Source organism: Lissotriton helveticus, chromosome 4_1 (assembly GCF_964261635.1).
Source record: "Lissotriton helveticus chromosome 4_1, aLisHel1.1, whole genome shotgun sequence".
NCBI classification, from domain to species: Eukaryota; Metazoa; Chordata; class Amphibia; order Caudata; family Salamandridae; genus Lissotriton; species Lissotriton helveticus.
The window spans coordinates 154549678-154566823 of record NC_136063.1 but is presented as its reverse complement, the minus strand read 5'-3'; positions in this window follow the sequence as shown (position 1 = coordinate 154566823).

The following is a 17146-nucleotide window of genomic DNA, read 5'->3' as shown; positions in this document are numbered from 1 at the left end:
ACTAGTGTACCTACAGTGATTCTGGCGTGTAATGCAGTCCCACCTCAGTTGGAGACTTGCGGCGTTGGTGGTGTTCTGTGGAGGAACAATTAACATTTAGGAAGGTTGGCGTCAGGCAGGTCAGAGAGGAGTCAACCCACATTGTAGGCGCCCCTACTTACTGAATTCTTCTATGGATGGGGATCTTAGATGGATGTTTGGAATCCCAGATGCGTTGAGAGATTGCGTTGTATATGAGAATCTGTGGATACAAAATGTATGTATCCATGTATCTGTACTACATTGAAAGAATTGCACATTACCTCGAATGTTCAGGTGGGGGTCGTAACGTTAGGAAGGATAAACTTACTTGAAGACATGTTTTAATCATATCCATTAGAAGGTGCGGTATCATTCATACACCAACTCGTAGGGTTAGTCTGGAAGCGGTTCTTTCACATCATCTGTAACCATCATAATCAGACAAATGATGTTAGCTAGACTCACTAAGTACTTATGTTAGCCTAGCTCGAGGTTACAAAAAGGTGAAGGTTCAAGGCATCTGGGATTCCAAACATCCATCTAAGATCCCCATCCACAACGCAATCTCTCAACGCATCTGGGATTCCAAACATCCATCTAAGATCCCCATCCATAGAAGAATTCAGTAAGTAGGGGCGCCTACAATGTGGGTTGACTCCTCCCTGACCTGCCTGACGCCAACCTTCCTAAATGTTAATTGTTCCTCCACAGAACACCACCAACGCCGCAAGTCTCCAACTGAGGTGGGACTGCATTACACGCCAGAATCACTGTAGGTACACTAGTTCAGGGACCATTGAATGATGCCTTTTTACAGTTTTTAATTCACCCTACTGAGTGATATACGTATCTATTTCCGTAGGTGCTCACTAATACTATCTCTACTGTCCTGAGGAAGACCCTAAACTGAGGAATCACCCGCCCTTACTATCGGGGTCGAAACGTCGACAACATTACTTTCCAACATACACGCCACAACAGAACTTGCCATACATGGCCCTCGTGGATTGTGTATATAGGGAACAGTGTGATCTATTATAGACTGGAAATGTTCTAAGATTGATTTTGAATTGTTTACAGGACACAATTCCTTTTCTTTGTCCCTCCATCTATTCCAACCACACCCTACCCTACTGAATCTGGAACCCTTCTTTTTGACACCCATTGAGCACTATTTTGAATAATGACCTCATCCATTGCTATGTATTGTATGAACTAAAATATAATACCTGTGAAAGTACTTGAGTTCACTGCTTACAGCTGAATTAAATTCAGTTTTGTGTTTACTTGGTTTATGTGTGCCTTTCAAACCATTAACTGATGAAATGAACGCTGTGAATATGTTAAGTAACCGACCAAAATTTTTTTAAAAAAATTTTGTAACTACATGCTGACCCAGGTCAGTGAGCAAAGGGTTCACCCCGTTATCACCTACCACTGGCTGACGCTGGTAGCCTGGATTTATCTCCGGAGTGGGAGTTGCCTTCAGGCTCTGATACAACTTCTAAGGATGTCCAGCCTTATCATATGGTGATGAGGAAGGCTGCAGAACTTCTGCAACGGTGGAATTTAAATCCAATCTTCTCACTGAGGTTTTACATTCGCCTAGTTCTGTGGTAGAGCCATTGCTTCCGTTTAATGACGCCTTAACGGAGCCTATTTTGGAGGTGTGGAAGAAACCACTGTCAGCTCCTGCAGTATCTAAGAGTGTGGCAAGAAGGTACAGGGTTGCACCTGAAGACCCTGCTTTTTTGACGTCTCATCCATCACCAGAGAGTCTAGTCATTCAAGCAGCCTGCTCCAAAAAGAATGTGAGTGCCTTTCCCCAGGTACCCTGTGAAAAAGAGGCAAAGAAACAGGATCAGGTTGCTAAAAAGACCTCCTCTGCAAGCATGGCGTTGAAGTCGACTAATGCCACTTGTCTGATGGGGAGGTATGTGCATGCCCTTATGGATTCTTTGCGTATTCTAGCTCCTAAGATTTCTGATGCCAACAGGAAGGATTTTGAGGAGGTAATTTCGGATGCACAGTCAGCGGCTCGCCAAGTGATACAGAGTTGTCTGGACACTGCGGACTCGGTGGCACGTATCATGGGCACTGCTGTCGCCACTAGAAGATCATCTTGGCTGAAATCCTCAGACTTTTCAGCGGATGTTCAGGCGACTTTGCTGGATCTTCCGTTTGATGGATCTGGTCTCTTTGGAAAGAAAGCTGATACGGCCCTGGAGAGATTTAAAGACAGTAGGGCGACTGCTAAATCTTTAGGTCTCCAGATCAGAGGCTCTTCGACCAACAGGAGATTCAGGGGTTTCGGTTGTTCTTCCTTTCGGAATTACCGACAAGGTCAGCAGCAGCAGCAACAACAGCAGCAGCAGCAAAATTCCATGTACAGGTCGTACAGGGGAAAGCAAAGAGCGCGTCCTCGTGGACGTCAAGTCTCTTCCTGCTCCACTTCCTCCAACCCTCCAGCCTCAGAAAAGCAGTCCTAGATCCGCCATTCAGGATCATGTGGGTCCGGTGGGGGGTAAGCTTACCCATTTTCTACAGGATTGGGAATCGGTTACATCAGATCTTTGGGTTCTCAGTCTTGTAGAAAATGGGTATGCCCTTCCCTTTCGGGAATTCCCTCCCAATTACCCTCCTTGCCAAGGTTATTGCACGGAGGAACATCTGTTGCTTCTACAGGAGGAAGTGCTGACTCTGTTAAGAAAGGGTGCGATAGAGGTGGTCCCAGAGCAGGAATGGGGTCAGGGATGCTACTCCCGGTATTTCCTGATTTCCAAGAAGGATGGCAGACTTCGTCCAATCCTGGATCTCAGGATCTTGAATCTCTATCTGAAACAAGAGAAATTCAAGATGCTCACCCTTGCTCAGGTTCTTCAAGCGCTGCTAGAAGAAGACTGGATGGTGTCGCTCGACTTGCAGGATGCGTACTTTCACATCCCAATCCTGAAGTCGCACAGGAAGTACCTCCGTTTTACGGTGGGATCGCAACACTATCAGTTTGCGGTCCTTCCTTTTGGACTTACTACTGCGCCTCGATTCTTCACCAAGGTGATGGAGGTGGTGGCAGCGCACCTCAGAAGGTCGGGGATTCCAGGATTCCCCTATTTGGACGACTGGCTGATCAAAGCAGAGTCGTCAGAGAGAGTGCTCCATTATCTGCAAGAGACAACCCAGTTGTTGTACAGGTTGGGTTTTTGGATAAATGTACCCAAGTCTCACCTGGTGCCCTCCCAGCGCAATCTGTTCATAGGTGCTGTACTGGACACAACTGTATGTCGCGCATTCCCTCCTCCTCAAAGGATTCGCGACATACAGGAAATGATTCCTTTATTTTACAATGGAGCGGTCGTTCCAGTCCTGAAGGTCCTTCGTCTGCTCGGTCTGATGGCTTCCTGCATTCTGTTGGTCAACCATGCACGCTGGCACATGAGGGCGCTCCAGTGGTGCCTCCGCAGGCAGTGGTATCAACACAACGGAGATCTCAGGGAGTCAGTGAGGATCTGCAGAGAAGCTGTGGCAGATCTGTCTTGGTGGGGCGTGGAAGGCAACCTGTCTCAGGGGAAGCCTTTTCAGCTGCCTCCTCCGGTGGCCACAGTAATAACGGATGCATCCACTCTAGGGTGGGGTGCTCATCTGGGGGATCTGGAGGTCAAGGGTCTTTGGTCTCCAGAGGAAAGGTTGCTTCATATCAACCTTCTAGAATTCGGGCGATACGTTTGGCGCTCAAGGCCTTCCTCCCTTCCCTTCGCGGTCGGTCGATCCAGGTCCTGACGCACAACACGACCGCGATGTGGTACATCAACATGCAGGGAGGAGTGGGGTCGCAGTGTCTCTGCAGAGAGGCTCTGCATCTCTGGTCCTGGGTTCAGGACCATCAGATTTGTCTGATGGCGAATCATCTGGCCGGAGTTCTGAACGTGCGTGCAGACAGTCTCAGTCGGCAGTTCTCGGCCGACCACGAGTGGAGGCTTCACCCGGAGGTCGTTCGTCACGTCTTTCGGACGTGGGGGACTCCTCAGGTGGACCTGTTCGCCACTCGCGAGAATGCTCACTGCCTGTCTTCCTGCAGTATCCATTGTAAGGAGCCTTGGGGGACGCGTTTCAGTTGAGTTGGCAAAGATGACTCCTTTACGTGTTTCCTCCCATACCTTTGATTCCTCGGGTTCTGAGGAAGATTTGCCAAGATCGGGCCCAAGTCATATTGGTCGCCCTGGATTGGCCAAGAAGGGTGTGGTATACAGATCTTCTCCACCTCTCCTCTCACCCGCCGCTCCGTCTCCCTCTCAGGGCAGACCTCCTCTCTCAGATGGAGGGGCAGGTTCTACACCCCCACCTCCAGACATTACACCTTCATGCCTGGAGATTGAACGGGGCAACCTGAATTCCTTTTCTCTCCCGCCTGACGTGGTGGATGTCATCTTATCAGTCAGGCGTGACTCCACTAAGACCGTCTATTCATATAGATGGTCAAAATTTGTCACTTGGTCTGGGGAGAAATCTATTGACCCTTTGAGAGCCCATTTGTCTGATGTTCTCCAGTTTGCCCTCTCTCTGGCGCAGCAAGGGCTTGCTGTTGCCACAGTTAAGGGCAATCTTTCTGCGCTGTCGCCATTTCTCTGCTTGCCTGACCAGCCATCTCTTTTTAAATCTCCTGTAGTTTTAAGGTTTTTGAAGGCCCTCACAAATAAGTTCCCTCTTACTCCTTTTATTGTGCCTCAGTGGGACTTAAATCTTGTATTGACCTTTTTAAGGGATGCTCCCTTTGAGCCTCTTCACAAATGTCCTATGAGGCTTTTGACTCTTAAGACAGTCTTCCTCGTTGCAATAACCTCAGCAAGGAGGGTAAGTGAGCTTCAAGCTCTTAGTTCCAAGCCCCCTTTCTTGACCATTCATGCTGATCAAATGGTTCTTAGGACCAGGGCTGCTTTTCTCCCAAAGGTGGTGACTCCTTTCCACCTTGGTCAATCCATTACCCTCCCTACCTTTTATCCTCCCCCACACCCCTCCAAGGAGGAGGAGAGATTACACCGTCTGGACCCAAAAGGGCGGTGTCCTTTTACCTGGACAGGTCTAAAGACTGTCAATTGGATGACCAGCTCTTCATTGGGTTTGCTGGCTGCAAAAGAGGAAGAGCGGTCCATAAAAGAACTTTGTCAAGATGGATCGTCCTCTGTATAAAGATCTGCTACTCTTTGGCCGGTAAGGAACCACCAGAGGGTATAAGGGCTCATTCTACGAGAGCTAAATCTTCAACCTCAGCATTGGCTAGAGGTGTTCCTGTAGAGGATATTTGTAGGGCGGCAACTTGGTCTTCCCTCCACACTTTCGCGAAGCATTACTGCTTGGATTCCGAAGTGAGGAGGGACTTTGCCACTTTGCGCGCTCTGTCCTCCAGGATTTCCTGGTTTAGAAGAGTAGACACCCTCCTCCAGGAGTGGGGACTGCTGTGGGACTCTATTCACAAGGTGAGGAAGCCACACAGCAGATGTATCTATCAGAAGAGCAAGTTACTTACCTTCGGTAACGCTTTTTCTGTAGATACAATATCTGCCTGTGGATTCCTCAGTGACCCACCCGCCTCCCCGTTGTCCACTCTTCTATACCAGTATTTCTGTATTGTATTTATTTTGTGGTCAAGAAAATGTGTTATTTCGAATGTTTGCTTACATTTGCTTCACACTGTGTGTGTTATTTTGACTATCGTGTACTGTGTATACTATGTACATTACTACTGTCATTGGTCCGTCCGTGTGCCTCGAAGGCACGGAAAAAAGGGCGGAACTGATGTCATCACGCCGGCATGGGCCTAATATAGGCGTCGGTGACGTCAGCCGTGTCTCATGACGTCCAAGTCCACGTCGCCGCAAGGCTACGAAAAGAATTTCCGAATGTTGCTGACGCAATGGGGATATTCACAAGGTGAGGAATCCACAGGCAGAGATTATATCTACCAGAAAAACCGTTACCGAAGGTAAGCAACTTGTTCTTTAATCACTCACTAATAGAGTCAGTCACGCACCTAGTAAATCATCCATTCAGACACTTAGACACCCACTCATTCTTCAACATGCCTTTCCCTATATATATTAAACATATTTAAACTTTACAGAAACACACAGTCACTGGATGATGTCATCAGTGATGTCATCAGAGATGTCACTGACCATGTCGTGAGTGATGTAATATGTGACGTCATCAGCAGTGCATTGCGGGGGTGCGAGTTATAGTTAGCTGAACTAACTATAACGGGGGAATTTCTATGGTTTTGTACGAGGGAAATGACCAACTAACTTTAACTTTCCCTAAAACCTATGTTTATTTCAGTGAATATATATAGATATCATCGCCGAAACACGTTTCGTGTCCACAGCAATGCACTTTTAAATTGAAAAAATAAATACCGGCTGTTGATGAAATCTATAGAGTCTCTTTCTCTCGTTTGTTGCTGATTGGCAGCGTGGAGTGTGGAAACTTGATATATATCAAGCTTGAACCTGCTGGCAGGCTGTTGCATAAATAAAGAGGGCAGTCATCTTTACCTTCGTGAGGCTCCTGTTCCTAATTTGGGTTCTGCTATGGTTGGATGTGTTAGCGGCCGCCCTGGTCGCGGAAGGGAGCCTGTCGCCCCAGCGGATCTAGGGAACACTTACCGGTGTTTCCAATTGGAGCGAAGGTGGTCGAGGAGTCGTGCAGAGGACTCCAACTCCAAGCCCTATGCCACAGCACACAAAGCGGGGCAGGTATCCGCAAGACTCTTCCATTGACTGGCTATTACTTAGTCTTGGCGTGCGGGCGCGCCCACAGTGGTTCAAACTTAAAGAGGACTACATCACCCAGAAAGCTTTTTAGCCACGCCTATCAGAGCGGGGATGATGAAACCGAGTGCTCTTTTAACAAGCGCCTGCTGCCAAAACTTGCCACCACGCCACTGAAGAAAGGAAGTTATTCCTGAAACGCGTCTGGCGTTTTACTTTTTAAACAAAGTTTCTCTGCTTGAACCTGCTGGCAGGCTGTTGCATAAATAAAGAGGGCAGTCATCTTTACCTTCGTGAGGCTCCTGTTCCTAATTTGGGTTCTGCTATGGTTGGATGTGTTAGCGGCCGCCCTGGTCGCGGAAGGGAGCCTGTCGCCCCAGCGGATCTAGGGAACACTTACCGGTGTTTCCAATCGGAGCGAAGGTGGTCGAGGAGTCGTGCAGAGGACTCCAACTCCAAGCCCTATGCCACAGCACACAAAGCGGGGCAGGTATCCGCAAGACTCTTCCATTGACTGGCTATTACTTAGTCTTGGCGTGCGGGCGCGCCCACAGTGGTTCAAACTTAAAGAGGACTACATCACCCAGAAAGCTTTTTAGCCACGCCTATCAGAGCGGGGATGATGAAACCGAGTGCTCTTTTAACAAGCGCCTGCTGCCAAAACTTGCCACCACGCCACTGAAGAAAGGAAGTTATTCCTAAAACGCGTCTGGCGTTTTACTTTTTAAACAAAGTTTCTCTGCTTGAACCTGCTGGCAGGCTGTTGCATAAATAAAGAGGGCAGTCATCTTTACCTTCGTGAGGCTCCTGTTCCTAATTTGGGTTCTGCTATGGTTGGATGTGTTAGCGGCCGCCCTGGTCGCGGAAGGGAGCCTGTCGCCCCAGCGGATCTAGGGAACACTTACCGGTGTTTCCAATTGGAGCGAAGGTGGTCGAGGAGTCGTGCAGAGGACTCCAACTCCAAGCCCTATGCCACAGCACACAAAGCGGGGCAGGTATCCGCAAGACTCTTCCATTGACTGGCTATTACTTAGTCTTGGCGTGCGGGCGCGCCCACAGTGGTTCAAACTTAAAGAGGACTACATCACCCAGAAAGCTTTTTAGCCACGCCTATCAGAGCGGGGATGATGAAACCGAGTGCTCTTTTAACAAGCGCCTGCTGCCAAAACTTGCCACCACGCCACTGAAGAAAGGAAGTTATTCCTGAAACGCGTCTGGCGTTTTACTTTTTAAACGAAGTTTCTCTGCTTGAACCTGCTGGCAGGCTGTTGCATAAATAAAGAGGGCAGTCATCTTTACCTTCGTGAGGCTCCTGTTCCTAATTTGGGTTCTGCTATGGTTGGATGTGTTAGCGGCCGCCCTGATCGCGGAAGGGAGCCTGTCGCCCCAGCGGATCTAGGGAACACTTACCGGTGTTTCCAATTGGAGCGAAGGTGGTCGAGGAGTCGTGCAGAGGACTCCAACTCCAAGCCCTATGCCACAGCACACAAAGCGGGGCAGGTATCCGCAAGACTCTTCCATTGACTGGCTATTACTTAGTCTTGGCGTGCGGGCGCGCCCACAGTGGTTCAAACTTAAAGAGGACTACATCACCCAGAAAGCTTTTTAGCCACGCCTATCAGAGCGGGGATGATGAAACCGAGTGCTCTTTTAACAAGCGCCTGCTGCCAAAACTTGCCACCACGCCACTGAAGAAAGGAAGTTATTCCTGAAACGCGTCTGGCGTTTTACTTTTTAAACGAAGTTTCTCTGCTTGAACCTGCTGGCAGGCTGTTGCATAAATAAAGAGGGCAGTCATCTTTACCTTCGTGAGGCTCCTGTTCCTAATTTGGGTTCTGCTATGGTTGGATGTGTTAGCGGCCGCCCTGGTCGCGGAAGGGAGCCTGTCGCCCCAGCGGATCTAGGGAACACTTACCGGTGTTTCCAATTGGAGCGAAGGTGGTCGAGGAGTCGTGCAGAGGACTCCAACTCCAAGCCCTATGCCACAGCACACAAAGCGGGGCAGGTATCCGCAAGACTCTTCCATTGACTGGCTATTACTTAGTCTTGGCGTGCGGGCGCGCCCACAGTGGTTCAAACTTAAAGAGGACTACATCACCCAGAAAGCTTTTTAGCCACGCCTATCAGAGCGGGGATGATGAAACCGAGTGCTCTTTTAACAAGCGCCTGCTGCCAAAACTTGCCACCACGCCACTGAAGAAAGGAAGTTATTCCTGAAACGCGTCTGGCGTTTTACTTTTTAAACGAAGTTTCTCTGCTTGAACCTGCTGGCAGGCTGTTGCATAAATAAAGAGGGCAGTCATCTTTACCTTCGTGAGGCTCCTGTTCCTAATTTGGGTTCTGCTATGGTTGGATGTGTTAGCGGCCGCCCTGGTCGCGGAAGGGAGCCTGTCGCCCCAGCGGATCTAGGGAACACTTACCGGTGTTTCCAATTGGAGCGAAGGTGGTCGAGGAGGCGTGCAGAGGACTCCAACTCCAAGCCCTATGCCACAGCACACAAAGCGGGGCAGGTATCCGCAAGACTCTTCCATTGACTGGCTATTACTTAGTCTTGGCGTGCGGGCGCGCCCACAGTGGTTCAAACTTAAAGAGGACTACATCACCCAGAAAGCTTTTTAGCCACGCCTATCAGAGCGGGGATGATGAAACCGAGTGCTCTTTTAACAAGCACCTGCTGCCAAAACTTGCCACCACGCCACTGAAGAAAGGAAGTTATTCCTGAAACGCGTCTGGCGTTTTACTTTTTAAACGAAGTTTCTCTGCTTGAACCTGCTGGCAGGCTGTTGCATAAATAAAGAGGGCAGTCATCTTTACCTTCGTGAGGCTCCTGTTCCTAATTTGGGTTCTGCTATGGTTGGATGTGTTAGCGGCCGCCCTGGTCGCGGAAGGGAGCCTGTCGCCCCAGCGGATCTAGGGAACACTTACCGGTGTTTCCAATTGGAGCGAAGGTGGTCGAGGAGTCGTGCAGAGGACTCCAACTCCAAGCCCTATGCCACAGCACACAAAGCGGGGCAGGTATCCGCAAGACTCTTCCATTGACTGGCTATTACTTAGTCTTGACGTGCGGGCGCGCCCACAGTGGTTCAAACTTAAAGAGGACTACATCACCCAGAAAGCTGCTTTTTAGCCACGCCTATCAGAGCGGGGATGATGAAACCGAGTGCTCTTTTAACAAGCGCCTGCTGCCAAAACTTGCCACCACGCCACTGAAGAAAGGAAGTTATTCCTGAAACGCGTCTGGCGTTTTACTTTTTAAACGAAGTTTCTCTGCTTGAACCTGCTGGCAGGCTGTTGCATAAATAAAGAGGGCAGTCATCTTTACCTTCGTGAGGCTCCTGTTCCTAATTTGGGTTCTGCTATGGTTGGATGTGTTAGCGGCCGCCCTGGTCGCGGAAGGGAGCCTGTCGCCCCAGCGGATCTAGGGAACACTTACCGGTGTTTCCAATTGGAGCGAAGGTGGTCGAGGAGTCGTGCAGAGGACTCCAACTCCAAGCCCTATGCCACAGCACACAAAGCGGGGCAGGTATCCGCAAGACTCTTCCATTGACTGGCTATTACTTAGTCTTGGCGTGCGGGCGCGCCCACAGTGGTTCAAACTTAAAGAGGACTACATCACCCAGAAAGCTTTTTAGCCACGCCTATCAGAGCAGGGATGATGAAACCGAGTGCTCTTTTAACAAGCGCCTGCTGCCAAAACTTGCCACCACGCCACTGAAGAAAGGAAGTTATTCCTGAAACGCGTCTGGCGTTTTACTTTTTAAACGAAGTTTCTCTGCTTGAACCTGCTGGCAGGCTGTTGCATAAATAAAGAGGGCAGTCATCTTTACCTTCGTGAGGCTCCTGTTCCTAATTTGGGTTCTGCTATGGTTGGATATATTTATATATATATATATATATATATACACACACACACACACATACGTATATACATAGAAATGGACCGCTTGTCGATTTCAGATTTCAAGTGCTTTATTCAGGTATCATAAATTCGTAAATTTTCCAGGCCTTACGAGGTCCACGACACGTTTCGACCGTTTGACCACGATCTTGATCACATGACAGCCCTGCATCTCAATGTGCTATATAAACCACTCAACTGTGTCCACGTGCAAGCTCATTAAATTACAATGGAAAAAAGATTCTCTCATCATGTGTTTAGATTATATAAAACACATTAATTTAGACAACAGCAGCATAAAATGCTTATTGGCATTATAAATAAAATATTTTCTTATATACATATAAATATAAACCTTCTAGTTGATTAGGCAACTCACAATTCTTATTCATACATGCCATGTTGCACATTTGAAGTAGTTACCCATAGCTCTACTTCTAACACCATCATGTAATTGAGCAAACTTCTATGCTGTGAAGCCCAAAGTGCCTAATGTATAATCACAGGTCAATATTTAGTGGGTATGTATATGATTGTCTCAAAATTATAATTGTATGCTAAACCATATATGTGGATTCAACCATGCTTTTTCTGTCATCATTATCTAATTATGCTATTTATCATGTTATAAAGTGCTGACAAGTAATATAAAGTGCAACGTGTGATAGAAAGTGCTCTGTACTTCTAGGGTGCAACTAAATGTATCCTTAATTTACATGAAGCCTCATGGTAGAGACATTTCATAATTACATACGAAGAATCGTATAATATTCAGCACAAACGTACTTTTTTTTATATGTTCATCTGTACAAATATGTATTCGGTTACTCATCTTATGGTAATTTGCCAGTGATTCACTAAAGTGACTAAGTTCCTGTGCAAAATGCAAAAAGTAATCATCAAGTTTATCCAGGGTACCAAGGAGTTATATTAAATAGTACTAATACATTATATCAGTTGATTTCATCTTGCTTTTCGATATATTATTATTATTATTGTGTCATTTATAAAGCGCGTAGCTACCCCAACGGGGTGTCCCGGCGCTGGAAGAAATGAAAAACAGTCTCTGTAGCAGGAAATTACTGACGAAATAGGAAAGTTTTCAAGGATTTACGGAATTCGCGTTCAGAATTACTCCTACGTAAATCCAGAGGCAGTTTATTCCATCTTGGGCAGCTCCCAGCTCAAAGGTTCTGCCTCCCGCTCGGGCTTTTTTGAATCTTGGGGTTGCCAACAAAAGTTGAGTGTTAGATCGAAGGTCTCTCGAATTACAGTATGGCCGAAGGGTCGAACGTAGATGGACAGAGCCAAGGCCCTTAGTGGTTCGATAGGCCAATATCATTGCCTTGAACTCTATTCGTTTGCTCATGGGTAACCAGTGCAATTCCCTCAAATATGGTGTGATATGCTGCCTACGGGAAAAACCTCCAATTAATCGCGCGGCAGCATTCTGTACCATTTGAAGTTTCAAGCAGAGGCCTTTGGTCAGACCCAGATACAATCCATTGGCGTAGTCGAGGTGAGAAATGATGAGGGCATGAACAATGGTTTTTCTGTTAGCGCACGGTAGGTAGTTTATTAATTTCTTTAGAGTTCGTATCTTAGAAAAACAGGCGGCTGCGACTGTTTGGACCTGGCTTCCAAAAGAAAGTTTTTCGTCCCAGCGCACTCCTAAGTTTCTAACAGAATCCTTTGGAGTGGGGGCTTGACTCAGGTCTTCCGGCCACCACAGGTTTGAACTAAGTGGAGATGGCTGATTGAAAAAGAGCACCTCGGTTTTACCTGCATTTAATCTTAAAAAGTTAAGGTCCATCCAATGAGCGATGTCTCCTAGGCAGGTTTTGAGGGGTTCAAAGGCATTGGGGTACGGTTCCTTAAACGTAAAGAGGAGCTGAATATCATCCGCATAGGACGTGGTTTTTATTCCTGTGCAGGAGATCAATTCAACCAATGGTGAAAAATAAACGTTAAATAAAAGAGGGCTAAGAGATGAGCCCTGGGGAACACCCCATTTCAAAGGCCTAGATGCAGAAGTGAATGGTGGGATGTGGACCTGCTGTGTTCGATTAGATAGGAACGAGCCGATCCACTTAAGGACCTTGCCTTGAATTCCAATCTCCTTCAGTCTGTTCAGCAGTAGAGAATGAGAGACGGTGTCGAATGCTGCTGATAAATCCAGCAGCACCAACACCGCCCTCGATCCCTGATCCACAGTCCAGCGTACTGAGTCAGCCATCTCAATGAGCACCGTCTCCGTACTGTAGCCCTTACGGAAACCATGTTGGGAATCGTGGTAGAGTCCGTTGTTCTCAATATAACAGGCAATTTGCTGGTGGGCTAGCCTTTCTAAAATTTTGGCAGGGGCAGGGAGGAGGGATATTGGTCTGTAATTGGCCGGATCCCCTGGATCCGCATTAGCCTTTTTTAGAATAGGGACCAAAAACGCATGTTTCCAAGCCTCCGGAAAGGTCCCCGAGCTTAAAGAGGAATTCCAGATAGGATTGAGGAAGGGATTGAGGAAGGAGGCTAGCACTTTATAGTGTTTTGCAGGCCATGGGTCCCCCGGATATTGAAATTGGATTAATCTTTAAGAGTTAAAGCGGATGCTTGCCTACTAGTAGGGAACTACCAACAGAGATTACACTAGACTACAGGAAATTGTAAAGGTCTTCACTCATGTTTAAACCGTTAGGCATTTTGATATCGAATTCGATGAAAAATTCGGATTCTAACTGCCTTATCAGGTTTTCCCTGTTGCCTCCTCTTCTTAATGAGGGGCCATTCCAATCACAAAATATTTAAGATCCACTAAATTGTTGTGATGTACAAGTTTAAAATGCCTTGCCACTGGGCAGCTGGAATCTGAGTTTACAATAGCCCGGATATGTTGCAGGATTCTGTTGTATACTTGTAGTTTAGTACTACCCACATATTTCAGTCCACAGGAACATTCAAGTACATATACTGCGAAATCGCTCCTACATGTGTAGTACCCTTTGATCTTAACTGGTCTGACACAGAATGCCGTAGTGTAGCTATGCATGTTGACTATACATTTACAGGTTCTGCATGTGTTGCATTTAAAAAACCCATTGTTTGGTGATAACCAATTTTGGGCGGAGCTGTCTTCTGGGCTACTGCTTACTAATAAACCATCATTGATGATGCACGTCTGAATGTCAAAGAGGGTCTGTCAGGGAGCATTTTGCCTAGTGTAATGTCTGTTAATTCTACAGGCCACTGTGTTTTGATAATTCTCCTTATTTGCCTTTCCTGTTTGCTATACCTCGTGATTAATCTGACCTCTTGCAATTTCTCAACTATACTGAGTGATGAAGTGCTGTCCGGTTCCCGTTCACTGTTGTCTTTGAACAACACACTCTCTCTACAGGTTAAACGTTGGCTTCACTTCTGGCTTTGTGCAAATATTTGATGTTATATGCCCGTGCAATGAATCTGTCTGTTGCCTCTTTTTTGCAACGTTCCAAAGCAGTATCCCAGCTGCAGAGTCTGCAGATTCTTAAATATTCCCCATAGGGTAAACTTTGAATTAAATGCCTTAGATGTGCACTTTTTGCATGGAGGACTGAATTTCCCGCTGTTATTTTCCTGTGTAGTTTTGTTTCTACTCTATCTTGATTCTCAAACACTTGCACATCCAAGAATTCAATCGATTGAATGCTCATCTGGGCTGTAAATAGTAGATTTAAATCATTGTCATTGATTCTTTGCACAAAGGCCACAGCACTTTCTTCCGTTCCCCTCCAAACAATAAGAACATCATCGATGAACCGCAACCATTTCATCAGATGTGTTTCCCACATTTGACTCAATTGAGTCTTGAGAACCTGCTGCTCCCACCAGCCCACGTGAAGACACACGTAGCTCGGGGAAAAGCAGGCCCCCATGGCTGCACCCCTCAAACTTTTGAAAGACCTCTTTGTTGAAAAAAAAATATTTGTTAAACACAAATTAACCACTTCAACCAACATTTTGTTGTGCTCATATAGGCCTATCGGTCTTTTACTAAGAAAATATTCCACCGCTTTCAAACCGTCAATATGGTTGATACTTGTGCACAGCGACATAATATCCATAGTTATGAATAATAGTTCATTGACCCAGCTCATATAGTGTACATACATACATATACTACTGCAGGTCGCCAGTCGGTAGTTATAGTTAGATCTGCTTTTCCATAGAACAAGCGTTTTTTGGTTTCCTAATAACTGTGGCCCAGTTTGACGAATCTTCACAAACCTTTCCAAACACAAAGTTCGTCCACCTCACAGGATGAGCCGTCAACCAGGGGCTGAGAAAAAGGAGGATCCCAAAGCATGTGATCCACATGTATTTTCCATAGATTTAATCAAGACAGGTTTTAGCAAAAACTATTGAATGGAATTACACTAGATTCGGCAGGAAGCTAGATCTTGGTCCACCGACAGTGCTTTTTGTGATTTAGTGTAAGTTCGTTCCATTGTTTCTGATATATTAAGGGTAAAAAATAATTGCATATTTTAGCAGTTGGCCTCCACACACTCTACTATGCACACCTGTTAACTGAGAAATAGAGGTCTAAAAGGAAAGGGCAGTCCCTCCCCACACCGGACTATGCACACCGTCATATAAGAGAGAGGTCTGAAAGGAGAGCCTAGTCCCTCCACACATCCTACTATGCACACTTATCATTACAGAGAGAGGTTTCAGTCCAGGAGTGGCCCGTGCAGGTAAGCGGTTTAGAGTGGTGGGACGGGGTGGGTTGAGTCGACAGACCACGACGAGGTAAAGATAAATGTAAAAAAATAAAACCACTTACCTTGTGCTCGCTGCATCACCGATGCGGCGAGCGCAAGGTATGTGTTTTTCTTTTTTTATTTAACTTTACCTCACCATCGTCTGTCACTTCCCCCCACACTGGCCCCACCCCATTACTCTTACCTGCGTGAGCCGCTCCTACATCCTTAATCGGAGAGAAAGATTAAAAGGAGAGACCAGTCCCTCCCCACACCCTAGTACCCACACATTTGACAGAGAGGTCTTAAAGGAGAGACCAGTCCCTCCACAGACCCTACTACACACACCTGTCACCGGAAAGAGAGGTCTAAAAGGCGAGGCCAATCCCTCTCCACACCCTGCTACACACACCCATCATGAAAGAGAGAGGCTTCAGCAGAGACACCAGTTCCTCTACACACCCTACTATGCAGACCCGTCATCTGAGAGATAGGTCTGAAAGGAGATACCAGTGCCTCTGCACACTGTACTATGCACACCTATCATAACAGAGAGAGGTCTCAGCAGAGAGGCCATTACCTCCACACACTCTACTATGCACACTTGTTAGATGAGAAATAACGGTTAAAAGGAGAGCGCAGTCCCTCCCCACACTGTACTATGCACACCGTCATCTGAGAGAGAGGTCTGAAAGGAGAGCCCAGTCCCTCCACACACCCTACTATGCACACCCATCCTGGAGTGGTCTTTGCAGGTGAGAGCGATGGGGCGGGCTGGGGTGATTCGCTAGCCGATGAAGAGGTAAAGTTCAATTTAAAAAAAGAAAACCACTTACCTTGCACTCTTCACATTGCTGATGCAGCAAGCAATAGTTAAGTGGTCTTCTTTTTTTTTAAGTTAACTTTACCTCCTCCTCGTCTGCCAGTTCCCCTCGTCCGCCTCACCACTCTTACCTGAACGAGCCGCTCCTGCACCCGTCATTGGAGATACATATCAAAAAGGAGAGACCAGTACCTCCCCACATCCTAGTACGCACATTCGTCATCTGAGAAAGAGGTCTGGAAGGAGAGGCCAATCCCTCTTCACACCCTACTAAGAACAGCCATCATCACAGAGAGAGGTCCCAGCAGAGACACCAGTTCGTCTAAACAGCCTACTATGCAGACCCGTCATCTAAGAGAGAGGTCTGATAGGAGAGCCTAGTCCCTCCCCACACCCTAGCATACACACCTATCATTACAGAGAGAGATCTCAGCAGGGATGCCAGTCCCTCCACACACTCTACTATGCACACTTGTTATCTGAGAAAGAGAGGTCTAAAAGGAAAGGGCGGTCCTCTCTACACCCAACTATGCACACCCAGCATTACAGAGAGAGGTCTGAGCAGAGAGTCCAGTCCCTCCACACACCCTACTATGCACACCCGTCATCTGAAAGACAAGTCTGAGAGGAGAGCCCACTCCCTCCCCGCACTCTCCTTTGCACACCTATCATTACTGAGAGATATCTCAGCAGAGAGGCCAGTCCCTCCACACACCCTACTACTCACACCCACCATCTGAGAGAAGTCGAAAAGGAGAATGAACTCCCCCCCATACTCTACTATGCACACCTATCATCTGACAGAGAGGTTTGAAGGGAGAGGCCAGTACCTCCATGTGGTATTGGGTTCAAATCAGGCCTACATACTCTGCTAAACTCTCGAACACCTTAGTATAGAAGTTGGCAC